The sequence below is a fragment of the Panthera uncia genome, chromosome C2 (assembly GCF_023721935.1).
Source record: "Panthera uncia isolate 11264 chromosome C2, Puncia_PCG_1.0, whole genome shotgun sequence".
Taxonomy (NCBI): domain Eukaryota; kingdom Metazoa; phylum Chordata; class Mammalia; order Carnivora; family Felidae; genus Panthera; species Panthera uncia.
Genome location: NC_064810.1, coordinates 18,694,880 through 18,713,430, shown reverse-complemented (window position 1 = coordinate 18,713,430; position 18,551 = coordinate 18,694,880).

Sequence of the window (18,551 nt, the reverse complement as noted above, 5' to 3'; positions counted from 1 at the left end):
CTTATTATTCCAATGAAATAACATAAGCTGTATAATGTTATTATAATACCCAGTATATGTTCAGCAAAATTAACTTGTGCTCTAAGGATTTCCCTTCAAGAAATATTTTTTAATAACGTTTCTTTCATTGTAATACCCTCCTTTCCAAAGCACAAGAGACTGCTGAATTTATTCATTACTTCTACAATTTGAAACACTGTCTCCAAGAACAGAAAGGAAACATGAATACAATTTATGGAAAAATGAAAAGCTAAAACAAGGTGACCTAGTTATGTCTGAACCATTATGCCAGCTGCTCTCCCCGCAATATTTGACATCATTGTGAAAACCAAACTCTCAGCTATAGGCACAGAGGGATGACCACCAAAGCATAACATAAGCCAAGAAGCTTTGGGTGATAAGCAAAAGCCTACATATGAAACACACACAGTGCTCCAAGTTGTTTCAGAAAACTAAATGTCAGTGTCAACCAAAAGAAGAAAAGAAGAAAAAGGCATTCTTGAACTGTAGTCTAGCATAGTCACTACAAGTGCAGAAAAACATCTTTCTTCAGAGCCTACTTCTGTAAGTTCCATATCACCCACAAGGTTCCAAGAAAGGAGGAAGAAAACCACAACTCTTTTAAGAAAAGGAATGTCCCCTTTTTCTTAATAAGCAAAGGAGAAAATAAAAAAAGATGTTATTGTGAGACAATAACTCTCTGTCAGACTTCTGTTGTCTTTTTCATTTATTCTTAAAAACAAGAATTAGAGGGGCGCCTGGGTGGCGCAGTCGGTTAAGCGTCCGACTTCAGCCAGGTCACGATCTCGCGGTCCGTGAGTTCGAGCCCTGCGTCAGGCTCTGGGCTGATGGCTCCGAGCCTGGAGTCTGTTTCCGATTCTGTGTCTCCCTCTCTCTCTGCCCCTCCCCCGTTCATGCTCTGTCTCTCTCTGTCCCAAAAATAAATAAAAAACGTTGAAAAAAATTTTTTTCAAAAAAAAAAAAAACAAGAATTAGAAACCTACAAGTTCTAAGCTTGGACTCTTCAAATTAAAGATTTATAGTTTTGAAAACTTTATTTTATGCAAGAGCAATGGGCCCCTCTCTTCCACATTTATATTTACCAGAGAACAGATGTAGTTAAAATTCACGAAGTCAGTATTACTGTACCCTATTCCGTAACTTCCTCATTTAGTTATCTTTTCATTTATTCACTCCACAAATATTTACAAAGTGTCTGTATAGGCTAACACTTGCCCTGAACTTGGGATACAGTAGTCAAAAACAAACAAACAAAATGCCTGCTCTTCTGGACGACACATGGTCAAATAAAACAAAAACAATAATAATAAATAGGTTAATGACATAGTTGTTACAAGGGAGTAAGCATTACTTAAAAAGTAAATAAGAAACAGAATAGAGAGTCCAGAAATAGATCCACATAGATAAAGTCAACTGATCATTGACACAGGGGGCAAAGATATAGTCTTTTCAGCAAATGGTGCTGGGACAACTGGACATCCATATAAAAAATGAACTAGGTACAGACACCACATTCTTCAAAAAAATAATAACTCAAAGTGGATGATTAACCAACATGTAAAACACAAAACTATGAAACTCCCGGAAGATAACATAGGAAGAAACCTAGATGAACTTTGATATGGCGATCTTCAAATACGCCAAAGGCCCAACCCATGAAAAACATATTATTGATAAGCTGAGCCGCATTAAAATTAAAAACTACTGCTCAGTGAAAGACAACGTCAAAAGAACAAGAACACAAACTACAGACTAGGAGAAAATGTTTGCAAAAGACACATCTGATAAAGGGCTGTTATCCAAAGTGTGTGAAAAAGTTTTAAAACTCAACAATAGGAAAATAAACCTGATATTAAAATGGGCCAAAGACTTTAACAGACACTTCACTAAAGAAATACAGATGGCAAAAAGGTAATTTGAAAAGATGCTCCACGCCATGTGTCATCAGGGAAATTGAAATGCAAACCACAATGAGGTAACACTATACACTTGTTAGAATGGCCAAAAGGCAGAACGCTAACGGTGCCGAATGCTGGCAAGGATGTGAGGGAACATATACCCTCATTTATTTGCTTTAATGCAGCACGGTACGGTCACTTTGGAAGACAGTTTGGCAGTTTCTTACAAAACTAAACATTCTCTTACCTTATGATCCAGCAATCACACTCCTTGGTATTTATCCAAACGACGTGAAAACTTATACCTCATGCAAAAACCTGCATGTGGCTTTTTATAGTAGCTTTTTCCTTCCATAATTGCCAAAACTTGGGATGAACCAAGAGGTCCTTCAGTAGGGGAATGGATAAACTATGTTACATCCAGACAATGGACTATTATTTAACATCAAAAAGAAATGAGCTATCTAACCGTGAAAAGATACGGAGAAACCTTAAATGAACATTACTAAGTTAAAGAAGTCAATCTGAAAAGGTTACAAACGGGACGATTCCAACTATATGATATTCTGGAAAAAGCAAAACAATGGAGACAGTATAAAGATCAGGGTTAGGGAGGAATATGATGAGTAAGCGAGCACAGAGGATATTTAGGGCAGTGAAAGTCTGCATGATACCATAATGATAGATACATGTCATTGTATGAATGTCCAAACCCACTGAAAGTACAACAAGAAGAGTGAACCATAATGTTGTAATGTAAACTATGGACTTTGGGTGACAACGATGTGTCCGTGTAAGTTCATGTGTTGTAACAGATGTATCACTCTGATGCGGGATATTGATAATAAGGGAGGCTACGCATGGGTGGGGATGAACTACTGTATATGGGAAATCTCCATACCTTTCCCTTAATTTTGCTGTGAACCTTAAACCACTTTTAAAAAGGAAATTTTGATTTAAAAAATAGTAATAACTACAAAAGCAGATCAGAGGGGAGTGCTTGGAATTTTAAAAGGAATAACTGCGGTAATGCTCACCGGGAACGTGACATTTGGACAAGAAAATGAGGGCATGGAATGAGCCCCGTAGCTATCTGAAGGAACGACAAATAGTGCAAAGTCTGCGAGGTGGGAACATGCTGGCATTTTTAGAAACAGCAAGAAACCCGGCGCAGCCCCCAAGAAATAAGCAAACGAGAGAGGACAGAGAGAAGGACAAGACGTAGCAACAGCCCAGTTCCTATGAGACTTTGTAGTCCTTTTATCATGATGAGAAAACTCCTTCTACTCCAGGTTTGCAGAGACCCACCGGATAGAGAAATCAGTTGTTTTCCTATGAACACTCTGATTTTACTAAACATTTACATCCATCAGGAGAAACTAGGCTACGCTTGACAATAAACAAGCCCAAATGCGGTGAACTAGAACTACAGCTACACTTCGCTCTGCTGTGCACATCCTTTTCCAGGATTCCACGCTGCCTCACAGTGCTTTGACAATGGCCAAGACTGAAAAAAGGGGGGCTTAGGAAATGATGCATCGGACATTAAATCCCACCTGCAAGCGACACCCATCACTTCCACACCCATGTAAATGATCAAAGTACATCACATATTCACACCTAACTTCAAGGCAGGTCAGGAGGAGAAACTCTGGTGAAAAGCACTAATAAATAACCCTAACATTAATGATTCATTTTCTACAAGGTAGAAAGTTAGTCACTACTCTTTTCATCATTACCGGGATCAGATACCAATAATAAGAAAATATATGCAGTGCTATTTTTAACACTTAGTCAGATAACATCTGTAATAACTGTGATGTCCATATTCCTTTCTAAATAAACCAGATTTGTTTAATTTCCCTATCTTCTTTATATCCCAAGGTTTCATAGGAAATTAAGTTACCCTTGAGAATTGTACTTTTTCTGTCCATAATTTTACTTTTCTTAGGGAAGTCAACAATAAACGCCATCAACATAGCCTTTTATTGTCAAATGTTTTAACTTTTTAATCATCTGTTCTGGCAAAATACATTTTTCCTCCAGTGTTAATTTTTTCTGCCCTAAGAACCCTTTGATTACATCTGGGATCTGCGCTTCTGCCTTTTTCTGTTAACACAGAGGCAAGCAAATCCTTGGGGATTTGGCAATGCCTCCATCTGCTACAAATCCATTGCTCTTGCCATATTTTATTGCTACCATTCTAGGAAAGAGTGTGTTAAAAGAGTAATGCGCTGACTGGGAATGGATGTCCACAGGGTAAAATTAGTATTTTCTCAGCAAACCAGAGAGGACTGCTCTGTGTTGGGGAAGAAGATGCATTATTTGACCTCTGGAAGCTGTTTTGACAGGCCCCTCCTTCAAAAAGAAAGTTTCAGAATTGAAAAGTTTGCTGAGGACACTTCATCTTTCAGTGTGTGAGATTTAAGATATATTAAGCTTCTTCCTTCAACTTAGTCTTAGATTCCATTTTGGCATTTGGAGCACTTATGATATATTTAACCAACTCTTCATTACACACCCACCTGATTTCAAAGATGCTGACAATCCCGTCTGCTTCTTGTTTATATTTTGGTCTCCTTTTCCACTGCTATATAGATAGATGGGCAAGCCTAACCTTTGGGAATGATTTAAGGTCATTTATCTTGTACTTTCCATTTCCTCCCTGTGCATTTACCCCACATCATTTGGTTTTCTATTTCAGCCAGAGGAAAACATGACACTTTTATTTCTTAGCTCCTTCTCAAGAGGGCATTTTAGCTGACTTTCCAGAGATTTTATTTTTTTTTAAAGTAATTTCTACACTCAACGTGGGGTTGAACTTACAACCCCGAGATCAAGAGTCACATGCTGTATCCACTGAGCCAGCCAGGGGCCCCTGATTTTCCAGAGATCTGAGGATAATTTACAACAAAGTCTATTCATCCTGAGCTACAAAGTAACCTAGTATTTTAGCTTTGTATTTTTATTGTTTTAATAATAGGATGAAACAGAAAAAAAAATTCAAAACATTATTCCCCAAGAAATGTACAATAACATCTATAGAAGATGAACAAAAATTTAAACATGTCATGTAGGTGGGTATTATTTTAAAAACACATTTCATTCTGATTTTCACAACTATTACATCATGGTTTTTTTTAGCACTTATCGTCCAAAATGCCTGCGAACCACTAAAGAATTTCGTATCAACTTTGATAGGACAATTGTTCATCTTATAAAGACACATGTACTTGTTCCTTTCCTACAATCATGACTTCATTCAAGTGCTGCATGACAGATGGGGACATCACCCCTGACTCCACAGCTTGAGAAATGTGGCTTCCATGTCACGTGGGACCCATAAAATCTTTCTTCCATCAGGTTTTTTTTTTTAAGTTTATTTATTTAGGGAGCGAGCGAGTGGGGGAGGATCAGAGAGAGAGAATCCCAAGTAGGCTCCACACTGTCAGCCCAGAACCCCAGCCCAGAGCCCAATATGGGACTCAAACCCACAAACTTTGAGATCATGACCTGAGCTGAAGTCGGACGCTTAATCTAATGAGCCACCCAGGTGACCCCCATCTGGCTTCCTTCAAGGATAAGTGGAAAAGTCCCTCCACCATGTTAAACCTGCATATGGGACTGGCACGTCCCCACTGGGTAAGATTATATCTCCTTTTGAACGAAGACTGATAGCATTCATTCTCCTCCACATGACCATCCTCTCTTGCCTTACTATCCTCCTTTCTCCTTTAAGGATTTCTTCAAAATTCAGCTTCTCAGAAATATATCTCTTATCATGCTTTAAAATTGCTAAACTCTATTTCCCACATTATGAACCCCCCCAGCCCCAATTCACCAATTTTTTTTCATTATACTTATCATTACCTGTGTCAGTTCAGGTCTCTCTGGTAGCAAGCTCCAAGACAGAGTTAGAAGCACATGAAAATTAACTGGGGGTATTGACCGTGAAAGGTAAAGGAGAGAGGGAGCAGGAGCAGGTAAATGCATGTAGGTCTGACACATGTGAGGAGAGAGGGAGGAAGAGAGAGGACTGAGCAAGAGCTTCAGATTAAAATGCAAGTCTGAGAAGTTCTCCACCAGCCCAACAGAACTCCAGAGCAAAGATGGCCCCTTGGAGGAACACGGGTGAGCAGAAACGGATATGTCCTACTCCCCGGGACTGCCCAATCATTGGTTAGAGCTGTCTATCTGGGGCTCCAGGGCAGAGGCAATTCCCAGGACACTGTTTCTGGAAGCTGTAGGCTGACGGTACTTTATGCAGCACATTTTGTCCTGAGGGGAGATCCAAATGATGTACATTCAGGGCTGCCACATCTTCTAAGTATATATCAGGTATTAGTTAAATTTTTTGTGTGTCTCTCCCACTAGAACTTAGTAGGTAACCAAACAAATCTGTTAAGTAAACAAGTGAATGAATGAACAAAACAAGTCCAGCAGATAGGACATTCTTTAATTCATTAGTGAAATATGTCACACCATAAAATGATGCAATGCATCATGGCTAGTTTAATCCCTGGTTATTTTTATAAATAAAATAAATGTTGAAGGAACAGCCATCCTTGAGATCAATAGATTTTGAATTTCCTTAGGATAAGTATCCAATTATCATTTTTACATATCCACTGTCTTGCACATCGCTTGATACGATTTGAATGAAGTCTGACAAATGTGGAAGTTAATAAGTGATACTTCAACATCGCAATGAAAATATCCCCTCTTTCGAAAAATGCAAGTACCAGTGGTAACTTCAGAGGCTTTTACTCCTGTATCATATTTCTTTTCATGTATAATACCGTAATATTTCACAGCTTCGGGTATATACCGGCTCAACTGTAGAAGTCATCTCTCTAAAAAAGATGTAATAGTACCCCAGGAAGCTAAACCACATCTTATCTACACACGTAATTGGGGAGCAAAAGAGCAACTTTCCTCTTAGGGGAAAATGAAATCTTAAGGGGATAATATACTTAAATAGACAAAACTTACGAAGTGGTTTAAATCGTACTGCATGTGGATTACATGGTGAAGAAAGATGGCTGATGATATTCAAAGGTCCCGTAGCTTTGGGCCAGCTGTGTTCAATTAAACTGGGCTCCTTGAGAAGCGAAAACGGTATCAGCAAGAAGCCTGTGGGGAGGTTTAGTGGTCACAGTGCACCAAGAATTCACTGATAAATAGCACACTGAGCTTAACAAATAAGATAAGGATTAAGAGTGGACCTGAAAACTGAACTGCGTATTTGTACACTGGGCATTACAGAGTTCAGGGTACAGAGGACTGTGTGTAGAAGCAGATGGGCTAAACACGAGGGGTGTAGAGCATACAACACTCTAGAACTCCAGGCTCTGGGGCGAACAGGAAATTCATGACCAGTAAGAAGGAATAAACTATCACTTCTTCTAAAGTACATTGCCTTCCTGCTTTCATGTTGAATAATGAAGAAACTGGGAATGCAAATGAATAAATTTATTGATATATTCCATTCTCCTGTACACAGTTCTTTATACACTTAGCCAATCCTTAACTTGTGTGTTATTCAAGTTCTCCAGAGAAACAGAACATATATACAGAGTATATACTATACTCTATATAGTATACTATATATATAGTAATATATACTCTATATAGTATACTATATATATAGTAATATATATATGGAGTCTTATATATATAGTATATATAATATACTATATATATTATGGAGTCTTAGCAGTTCCATGATCTGCCATCTGCAAGTTGGAGAACCAGGAAAGCCAGTGGTGTGGTTCCAATTAAAACCCAAAGGCCTCACAAGAAACAACAGGTGTTGGCAAGGATGTGGAGAAAGGAGAACCCTCTTACATTGTTGGTGGGAATGCAAACTGGTGCAGCCACTCTGGAGAACAGTATGGAGGTTCCTCAAAAAACTAAAAATAGAACTACCGTAAGATCCAGCAACTGCACTTTTAAGTATTTACCCAAAAGAGACAAAAATACAGATTTGAAGGGGTACGTGCAGCCCAATGTTTATAGCAGTATTATCAACAATAGCTAAACTATGAAGAGAGAGTCCAAGTGTACATTAACTGATGAACAGATAAAGAAAAGGTGCTGTGTGTATATATATATATATATATATGGAATAATGGAGTATTACTCAACCATCAAGAAGAATGAAATTTTATAATTTGCAACAGTGTGGATGGAAGTAGAATGTATTATTTTAAGCAAAACAGATAAATCAGAAAAAGAAAAATATCATATGATTTTACTCATATGTGGAATTTAAGAAACAAAACAGATGAACATATGGTAAGACAGGGAGAGAAGAGAGGGAAACAAACCACAAGAGACTCTTAACAATAGAGAACAAACTGAGGGTTGATGGAGGGACTGGGTAGGAGATGGGCTAGATGGGTGATGGGTGTTAAGGAGGACACTTGTAGGGGCGCCTGGGTGGCTCAATTATCAGACTCAATTTCAGCTCAGGTGATGTTCTCACAGTTTATAGGATCGAGCCCCACATCGGGCTCTCCTCTGACAGCACAGATCCTGCTTGAGATTCTGTCTCTGTCTCTGTCTCTCTCTCAAAATAAATATACAAACTTTAAAAAATACTTTAAAAAAAAGGGAGGGCACTTGTGGTGATGAGCACTGGGTGTTGTACGTAAGTGATGAATCATTGAATTTTACTTCCGAAGCTAACATTGCACTATATATTAACTAACTAAAAGTTACATTAAAAACAAACAAACAACAACAACAACAACAAAACCAAAAGGCCTGAGAACTGGCAGAGCCAATGGTCCAAAACCAGAGAGCCAGGATCACAGATGTCTGAGGACAGGGGAGGATGGATGTCTCAACTCAAGCAGAGAAACAATTTTCCCTTCCTCCGCCTTTCTGTTCTATATAGGCCCTCAAAGGATTGTATAATGCCCATCTGCTTTAGTGAGAGTAATCTTTATGCAGGTCACAGAACCTGGTGCTAATAATGTCTGCTGGGAACACCCTCAAACACACACACACACCCAGAAATAATGTTTTACCAGCTATTTGGGCATCCCTCAGCCCAGTCAATTTGACATATAAATTAACCATCATAACTATATAAATTATAACTGAAGACCCACATGTTAGAAGACTTCAAGTTTATAATAAAATTTTATAATTTTTTTCACTTGATGAATTATATTAGTCATTTTGTTGTTTTTTTTTTACTTTTATTAACATTTTAAATCCACATTTAAGAAATTCACATTAAGAAAATTTGTAAATATTGATGTATTCTTTTAACTCGATACTATGGAAATTTACAGACTGCATTTTACTATCTATACCCATAACTGTTTCTCAGAAACAATACACACATATAAAGCTTCCTTCAAAACTGAAGACAAAATACATTCATTTTAATTCGGGTTATTTGCATTGTATAATGACGTTAGTCATTTGGAAAGCCTAAAATCGGAAAATTTCTTCCCTCATTAAATGAACTTTTTCTCAAGACACAATTTAATATACTATTTAAAGAATGCAACCTCAATTTTTAGCTTTGTCTACCATGAATAATAGTACCAGCTGAATTCAGCTCCATCACTGCCTCAGGCACACTGTGAATTCGAAGTCCTTGCAATTTCTCGTTCTCTTTAAGTTAAAAATGGACTTGAAATGTCATAAGAATTTCCAAACCAGATAGAAACTGTCTACCCTAGCTCCTATAGTTCCACTTTGTCCTGTGTAAGACTCAGCTGTAGCAATCTCTCAAATTATCTCTATAAATCTGTGGTTTAAAACAGCCCCCTTTTAAAAAGAATGCAAATTCCTAATCAAATGAAGCAGAATCACAGAAAGTCTTCAGCACTCATTTGAAATCCTAATTTAACCCGTCTTCATTTGGGAGAGGTGGACATAACAGACAATAAAAAAAAAAAATCCCATGTAGTGTATAGATTAGTGTAAAAATGTTGCTACGATAAATATTTGATAAAATCTGTTATTCTTGAAATAACAACCAAGAAGTTAGCCATGGAAGATATATTTATATTGAAAATGTTGCCAAGTAGGCTAATATTTTATCATATAACAAATTCACAAAAATCAACAAGAACTACTGAAGATCCCCATATTTAAATGGGCAAAAAACATATATACAATGTAAGAATATAGATTAAAACAAATTTGTGGTGCATATTTAGTATCATTAGTAGTCTTATAAATGGAAATGAGAGCAATTAAGATGTCATATTTTGCTGACATATTTAGGAATAGTCAAAACTCTGGGCCCAGAAGTTAAATGCCAATGAGAATAAAACAAAACCACGACACTCCTGGGAAATTAGTACATTTATTTCTTAGACAACTAACTAGAAAAGGCAGCAAACTGTATTGTACCTACTTTAAGGAAAATAATCACAGTGTTCAAAGCACATATATATATATATATATGGAAGACAAGACTGGATTTGATAAAAGGGAATAATATATCAAGTGGTTGTAATGGTCATTTTGGAATTAAGAGAGTTTTTTTACATTTTAGTTTCACACTTTAAATGGTTTTAATGTTTTCATAATTTTTCAATGATTATGAAGATATTATGGAAACATGAGTATGTTGTAATTTAACATTAACTAAAAAGATAATTTGAAGTTTGTAAAAATACAGAAAAGGGATGTGGGGTATTATATAGAAAAAAAGGGTTATTAGGATTTTGAAAACAAGGGGATTTATTATTTTTAACTATGTTTGTTGTAACATCTTTTGAACAAGAAATGACATTGATAAACGTGTATTTCCCGGATGCTAGATTTTATATATTTGTGGGAAAATGTAAATATTTCTTCAATAGACTTAATCATATCCTCTCTAGGTGTTAGCTTTCATGTACTTGTGCTATTTGACCCTGTAAGAACTCATTCCTTTTTAATTTTATAGATTTCATTATTTTGCATGCCTTTGACTTGTGAAATGTGCGACAAAATTTTTCTGGCTAAGCTTTCTCTACTTAAATGACGTACCTTTTCTCGGGAAAGCAAAAAGTTTACACCTTATTAGCAAAAGTTGGAATGTTTCAGAGAAAGCAAAAGTTAGCGCAGAAAGACTCAATTCAAAAATGTTGATGCACTAACATTTGAGGCAAAATACAGCCTACCCTGGGTATTACCTGCTGTTTTTATGCACCCTTCATTACGCCACAATTTCGAACGCTTCCGTACTTAACAAGGAACATTTATTGAGCCTTCCTCTGTGCCTAGCACTTTGCAGCCACTCTCCCATGTACTCTCACAGCCCCGTGAGGTCAGTCTGTTATTATTCCCAATCAGTTTATGAAAAAGCTTAGTCTTCAAGAGATTTAGTCATTTGTCCAGGAATGTGCAGGAGGTGAGCAGAGGGCTGGGAGTCCAATCCAAGTAAGCTTGACCCTGGAGCTGGAGTCTGACCTAAAACTCCCTTCCTCTCCTTAGTGCTTCTCTGTCACTTCTCTTGCTTACATATGAGGTGCCTCCAATCCCTCTGGCAATAGCTATCATGCCTACAATGGACCCCAAAAGAGCGCCTACACGCTTACTCCTCCAACAAATCATCACTGAGCGTCTTAGTTTAATTTAGAGTGAAAGTTCCTCCATTCCTCAAGCTTGAGGGGGCTTGGGGCTTGAAAGATTCTTGGGGAGAGGCATCTTGACTTACTTTTCTACTCTGCTTCTTTCATTCACCAGCTCAGGTTCTGACCCATCCAGGGTCAGAAGTAAGAGGTGAGAGGATTTATTTATTTATTTATTTTAATGTTTGTATTTATTTTGAGACACAGAGAGAGAGAGAGAGAGACAGAGCATGAGCAGGGGTGGGGCAGAGACAGGGGGAGACACAGAATCTGAAGCAGGCTCCAGGCTCTGCGCTGTCAGCGCAGAGCCCGACGCGGGGCTCAGACTCACAAACCGGGAGATCAAGACCTGAGCCCAAGTCGGATGCTCAACCGACTGAGCTACCCGGGCGCCCTGAGGTGAGAAGATTTAGAAAGAGATTGGGTACGATTTAGGGGGCTAGAAGTTGTCAGGCTCTATGAGAGTGTCCTGGGGGTGTGGGGGGTCACTCAAGTGTCAATCTTTCTCAAGTGCTGAGGGAGTGTCTCAGTTTCTCCCGCTGGGAGCCTCTGATTGCAATTCAAAGAAAGCAGTAGTGTGCCCTCTACTGGCCGTTTTCTGCTTCTGCCTAAGCCCCTCTGCAGCAGGCACTTCCCTTTGTTGCTTGCTTTGCCAGTAGGTGTACTGACTGCGGGCGCAAAAAACACAGACATTCGCTTTACCACCAGTGGAAGTCATCTCCAACGCAGTGCAGCCTGTCTCTTGCCCTCCCCTCTCTCTCTGGCAGATCTAGACACGCTTCCCAGTGCAGCAACTTAGGCTGCCCAAATCCAGGTGACACACAAACTCCCCATTTGCCTCATGCTTTTCTTCATCACTTCCCTCTCAGCTGATGATAAAGGGGAAATACCTCTTTACTTTTCCCCACGTTGTGAGGGGAGAAAGGAGAGAGGCAGCAATAGGGAGGGGCACACAGTATTTCAACAGCTCTGCAAATAATTCTACTACTAAAGACTTGTAATGTTTTGTTTTGTTTTGTTTTTAATGTTGATTTATTTTAAGAGAAATAGAGAGGGAGCAGGGGAGGAGCGGAGGGAGAGGAAGACAAACCCCAAGCAGGCTCCATGCTGTCAGTGCAGAGCCCCGTGTGGGGCTTGATCCCAAAAACTGTGTGATCCTGACCAGAGATGAAATCAAAAGTCTGCCACTTAACCAAATGAGCCACCCAGTCTCCCCAAGACTCCTAATGTTTTTAATGCTCGTGGTTGGTAACCCCTGACACTAGCCCCTGTTTCCAAGTGAGTGCTCTCCACCTATTGTATTGTTGTCCCTTTGTTGCTCTAGGGACACTGAGATACTAAGAACTCTATTTGAATAAGCTAATACATACCACAGCCTCCTTCTTTCCAGTAACCCTCTCCTGTGCAGCATCAGTTTGCTCTATAACCCTGGTACTTGACATTGTTTCCCCAAGCTCGGAACTGACAGCACAAAGGTGATTTTTTTTTGATGGATTTTCAGTACTTGGAACTATGAGTACTGTAATACTTTTACTATATTCTCAATAAATGTTGGGATGAAAGAATGACTCCCTCACAGACACACAGGTATTTGACTCAGTCTCCCCATAGTCAGTCTCTTCTAACCTATAGCCTCTGTCTTCTAGAACCCAAACAGTGACCTCAAACATCTGCTTGTAAGTGCTGAAATGCACAAATACACTCAGTCTTCGAATGTCTCCTTGAGAAATCATGGAGAGAGATTTCTCTACAATCACAGCTGTTCCTAAAGTGGAAATTATGCCTTCATTATCAATGAGCTGTTACTAAATATCTTCAAGCAATAATCAAATGTTGGCTATACTTTAGCACTAAATGATTCCGTAAGACAATAAAAATATTACTCACTCTCAACAGTCATCACCACTGCATTGAATAGTGAATTAATACAGTATATGGTAGGCAACCTCAAAAATTGCCCCCAGTGATTCCTGCTTCCTGGTATTCCTCCCTTTCCTTGTATAGTGTGGGTAAACCTAATAAACTTCTTCCAAAGAATAAGATATGACAAAAGTAAAGGGGTATCAGTCCTGAGATTAGGTTACAAAAAGAGTGGGACTTCCTTCTTGGGCTCTCTCACTCGCTCTGAGAAAGGCCACCCACCTTATTGTGAGCTCCCCCAAAGGCCACCCACCTTATTGTGAGCTCCCCCAAAGAGATTGATTTCATCTCTGGTCAGGATCACACAGTTTTTGGGATCAAGCCCCACATGGGGCTCTGCACTGACAGCATGGAGCCTACTTGGGGTTTGTCTTCCTCTCCCTCCACTCCTCCCCTGCTCACTCTCTATTTCTCATGTCAAGGAACTAAGGGTGGTCTCTGGGTAAGAGTAAGCAAAGCACTGAGGCCTTTCTCTTCAATAGCCTGTGAGTAACTAAATGCTACCAGCACCCAAGTGAGTGAAGTTAGAAGCAAATCCTGCTGCCTGACCCACATCCCACACGCAGAGCCCTTCAGAGGAGGCCACAGCTGCATCCTACACCGTGACTGAAATTCCAAAAAAGACCCCGTGTGACACATATCCAGCTAAGCCACACCAGGATTCCCAATCCACAGGAATTGTGAACTCATGAATATTGTTTAAGTTGCAGTGCATTGGAGCAATTTTCCATGCAACAATAGAGCTCGCAATTATTTATACATAAATATATAAATAAATTGCCATCCATGTATTTTGCTTAGTCTGTACAGCATATACGTTTCCTTTCTAATTTATTAAGATTTATATTTTCAATAAAAGCTGCAACCAAAAAGATTTTATACTTAATTTTCGGGCTATCAGAACTCGCTACAAATAGAACATCTTATTAAATTAGTATTTTGAACTTTTTTTAATGTTTTTTTTTAATTTACTTTTGAAAGAGGGAGACACAGAATCTGAAGCAGGCTCCAGGCTCTGAACTGTCAGCACAGAGCCTGATGCGGGGCTTGAACTCATGCACCAAGCTGAAGTCAGATAGTTAAATTAGTATTTTGAATAATAGATTGCTTAATCACCAAGAGATTATAATATTAATAATTGTTTAAATGCATCTAGGTATCTAGTGTCCTATAATCTCCAAAGGTTTTTCACGTGTAGTATATCTCTAATCCTCCAGTGTCCTGTAATGTGGATATTATTTTAAGTTCATTTATAGGCAAGAACAAAACTGAAAGATTGTGATCTCATAATTCTATGATTCATAAATTTTATTTGTTTATCTGAAAGACTTAAACCCCACCTTTATCTAACAAATACTTCCTCGGGCTTCACAACCCAGTTTTACTCTTTCTCTTCCTCTCGATTTGTCCCCTGACTTTTGCACAATTGATCTTTCCCACCATTGGCATCCACATAGTCCTGTGAGAGCTTTTTGCGGTATCATAATTGTTTTTGCATGGTGGAATCTTCTTCACTGACTATAAACTTCTATCAGGCAAGAGTGCTATTCTATTCTATACCCTCAACACATACTACGATATCTGATATAGACCAGGTATTTAATAAATGACTCTTACACTATTAAACAAAGCATTAAATTATGCATTCTCAGTAGGAGTGATTTTGCTGCCAAAAGGCAAAAGTTGGTTCTCGCGGAGAGGGTCAGACAAAAGTTCATATATTTCATAAATAATATACAATTATAGATGAATTACAGTACATAAGCATATATACAATGTATCTGTGAAATTAAAGTTTCAATGGGAATGGGCTAATTAGGGGGGGAGAAAAAAGTCTAAAACTTGTCCTTAGAAAGTTAATCATGATAGACGTTGGAAAACACTGTATTAAATGAATTGTGTTGTTACACAGGTGAAACTTGCACACAGATTCTCTGATCGAGTTTTTCTGATACACACATGTACACACACACACACGCACACACCTTATCTAAAGAAACCCTAAGGATGTGGCTATCCCACTTGACATGGCTTATATAAAATTTATCTTTATTTTTACCTAAACACACTTTTAAGCACAATCATACAGGCCAGGGTTTGGAGATACTATCTTAACCATGCAAGGAGTTGACAATGGTAATTATTTGATTTGCTCCAGAGAAGTTAGCCTCTAACAAGTATTTCCAGCCCACGGGCTCTGTGCTGACAGCTCGGAGCCTGGAGCCTGCTTCGGATTCTGTGTCTCCTCCTGTCTCTGCCCCTCCCCTGCTCATGCTCTGTCTCTCAATAATAAATAAACGTTAAAAAAATTTTTTTAAAAGGGGTCGCCTGGGTGGCTCAGTCGGTTGAGCGTCCGACTTCAGCTCAGGTCATGATGGCGCAGTTTGTGAGTTCAAGCCCCGCGCCGGGCTCTGTGCTGACAGCTCGGAGCCTGGACCCTGCTTCGGATTCTGTGTCTCCTCCTGTCTCTGCCCTTCCCCTGCTCATGCTCTGTCTCTCTGTCTCTCAATAGTAAATACACGTTAAAAAAAATTAAGAAAACAAATATTTCCAGCCATTAACAATCACCGACAGTTCACGGGGCAAACGGATCTCCCACTGTCAACTCAGATTAAAGCTTTCCTTAGCCTTTTTGAAGCATTTCACGACTAAGAATCAGTTGATAGAACTGCACTACAGCTGTCTGTCATCCATCTGGAGCAGCTTCATCATGACCACTTGTCAAACCGCATGCCAAGTACCTTACAAAATTTGTCAAAATAATGGTAACATCTGTTCAACATTCAGTGTACAACAGATCTGTGCGACAGCCCCATCATAAAAAATTGACATCACTGAATATCTATTGTGAATGATCATTTGTAGAAAGCAAAACTAGGTATTTACTATATGGATTTAAATCTACATATGATCTTGGGGTGACAGGTGGCTCAGGCAGTTAAACATCAGACTTCAGCTCAGGTCATGATCTCACGGCTCATGGGTTCGAGCCCCACATCAGGCTCTGCGCTGACAGAGCAGAGCCTGCTTCGGATCCTCTGTCTCCCTCTCTCTCTGCCTCTCCCCTCCTCTCAAAAGTAAATATTTAAAAAATCCGTGTGATCTTGAACTAAACAATGAGGGAGGACACTTACATACAATTTATAGGAACTGGAGGCCCAGCCTATTTCTGTAAAGACACAGTGAAATTGTTGGTTTATGAAAATTAACTTAAATGATACTTTCTTAAGAATCCAACAGATTGTTTTAAAAAAGAAAAATTAGGGGCACCTGGGTGGCTCAGTCAGTTGAAGTCCAACTTTTGATTTTGGCTCAGGTCATGATCTCACTGGTTCAGGTTCATTAGATCAAGCCCTGCATCAGGCTCTGTGCTGACAGCATGGAGCCTGCTTGGGATTCTCTCCCTCTCTCTCCCTCTGTCGCCCCCCCCCCACTTGCTCTCATGCTCTCTCTGTCTCTCTTTCTCTCTCTCTCAATAAATAAACTTAAAAAAAAAAAGAAAGAAAGAAAAAGAAAAGAAAAACTAACCCTATGGAGGTAATTCCTAGGCAGTTTCAAACATCCAGCGACGTTTTAAACTTCCCATACAGATTGTTAATAATTGATAACATCGAGTGAAAGAATTGCTTTCATCACATATATCTGTGTAAAAAGCTTACCCTTTCCTCGGAAAGGACATCTTCTGGCTGAAAACATCTCATTTTAATACTCTAAGCAGTTCTTTCCAGTGACGAAAAGGAAGCATAGGGATTTAAGGAAGGAAAGTGAAAATCAATGCTTTTAAGTGTTTCAGAATTGCAGGCTTTTGCAAGAAAACACAACTTATTCTTGCTTTTCACAGTAAGTCCCAATTTACCAGCCCCACTCTTTTCCTCCCACACCAGCCTCCTGTCAGAGAAGCAGTCAGCTTTAAGTACATACTCTGAGTGATGGGGTAGTGTAAAATTTCAAATATGAGCCAATATTTGGATGTGCTAAACATCCCCTGACCTGGAGCAGAGGAAAGAAAAAGGAGAAATGAAAGGTGAGTAGATGTTGTGGGTCCCTGAGAGAGCCAAGCTTCCCGTCTGAGCGTGAAGGGAGGCTAGATGGAAAGCGTTGGGGTGTTACTGGAACTAGAAAGTGCCTTTCTCTGTTTGCCCTCTTTCCTGGGCGGAGCCCTAGGAAGCAATAAAACCACAGCTAGAGCTGCTGGAAGGATGTATCAGGGCACAACAGACTGAGACAGCCTCAGAAAATTCCCCAGGTCTCAGCAGGCCTGCAAACAAAAGGTTTCCCCTGTACCTGACGGTGGCATGAAAGAGGTACAGACTTTAAATAATGTCTCAGAGGATCCTGAAGCCTCGTGTGGGGCAAGGGTGAGGTACAATGATCTCCTTGAACTTGAATGGACAAGGACATCAGAAAGACCTTACAGGTTCATAAGAATAGAAAACAAGAAAAACACAGTAGTGACCGCATGGACTAGTTTATTATCCAGATGGGATAATGGGTGTCCACAGGCTTTGAGGAACCCTCAGGCAATGATAAAAGATAGAATGGACCATCTGCACCCTTCGTCTGTCCCCTCCCCACCCCCGCTCCTTCTTTGCCAGTCAACAGATAATCTTTCCTTTCACCAGAATTTTCACAATTATTTCATGATCTTTCCTTTCCTTCCTTTGTCAGGAGTAAACCCATAAATACTTTCCTCACCTATCCAGTGTCCCATGTCAAGGGGAAGCCTTAGACCCAACTGCTTTCATTCATCACAATATTCTAGGGCTTTATTGAAAATAACTGGTATCCTGCCTTGCATTGACCACCTTCTTCCCCACTTTCTACTGTGCCAGAGACAGCCACACAGTGACTCAGAATCGGGGAGGGAGGGGGTCATGGAATGAAGAAGGGGCAAGACTGAGCAGTGCTATTTAGACATGTTTTATGCCTAAGTTTTCCATAACAAGAGAGAACTACAACTCAAGTAAGAGAGTCCAGGGATAAAAGCATAATTGTTTGTTTTAATTTAAAACTTTTCTTAAATAGTTTATGGAAATTTTCAGAGGAAAACAAAATTCATGGAGCCCTCTTACTGAGAAAAGGCTAGTTTACTTTAAGGGGGGGGGGTAAAAATGAGATAAAACAA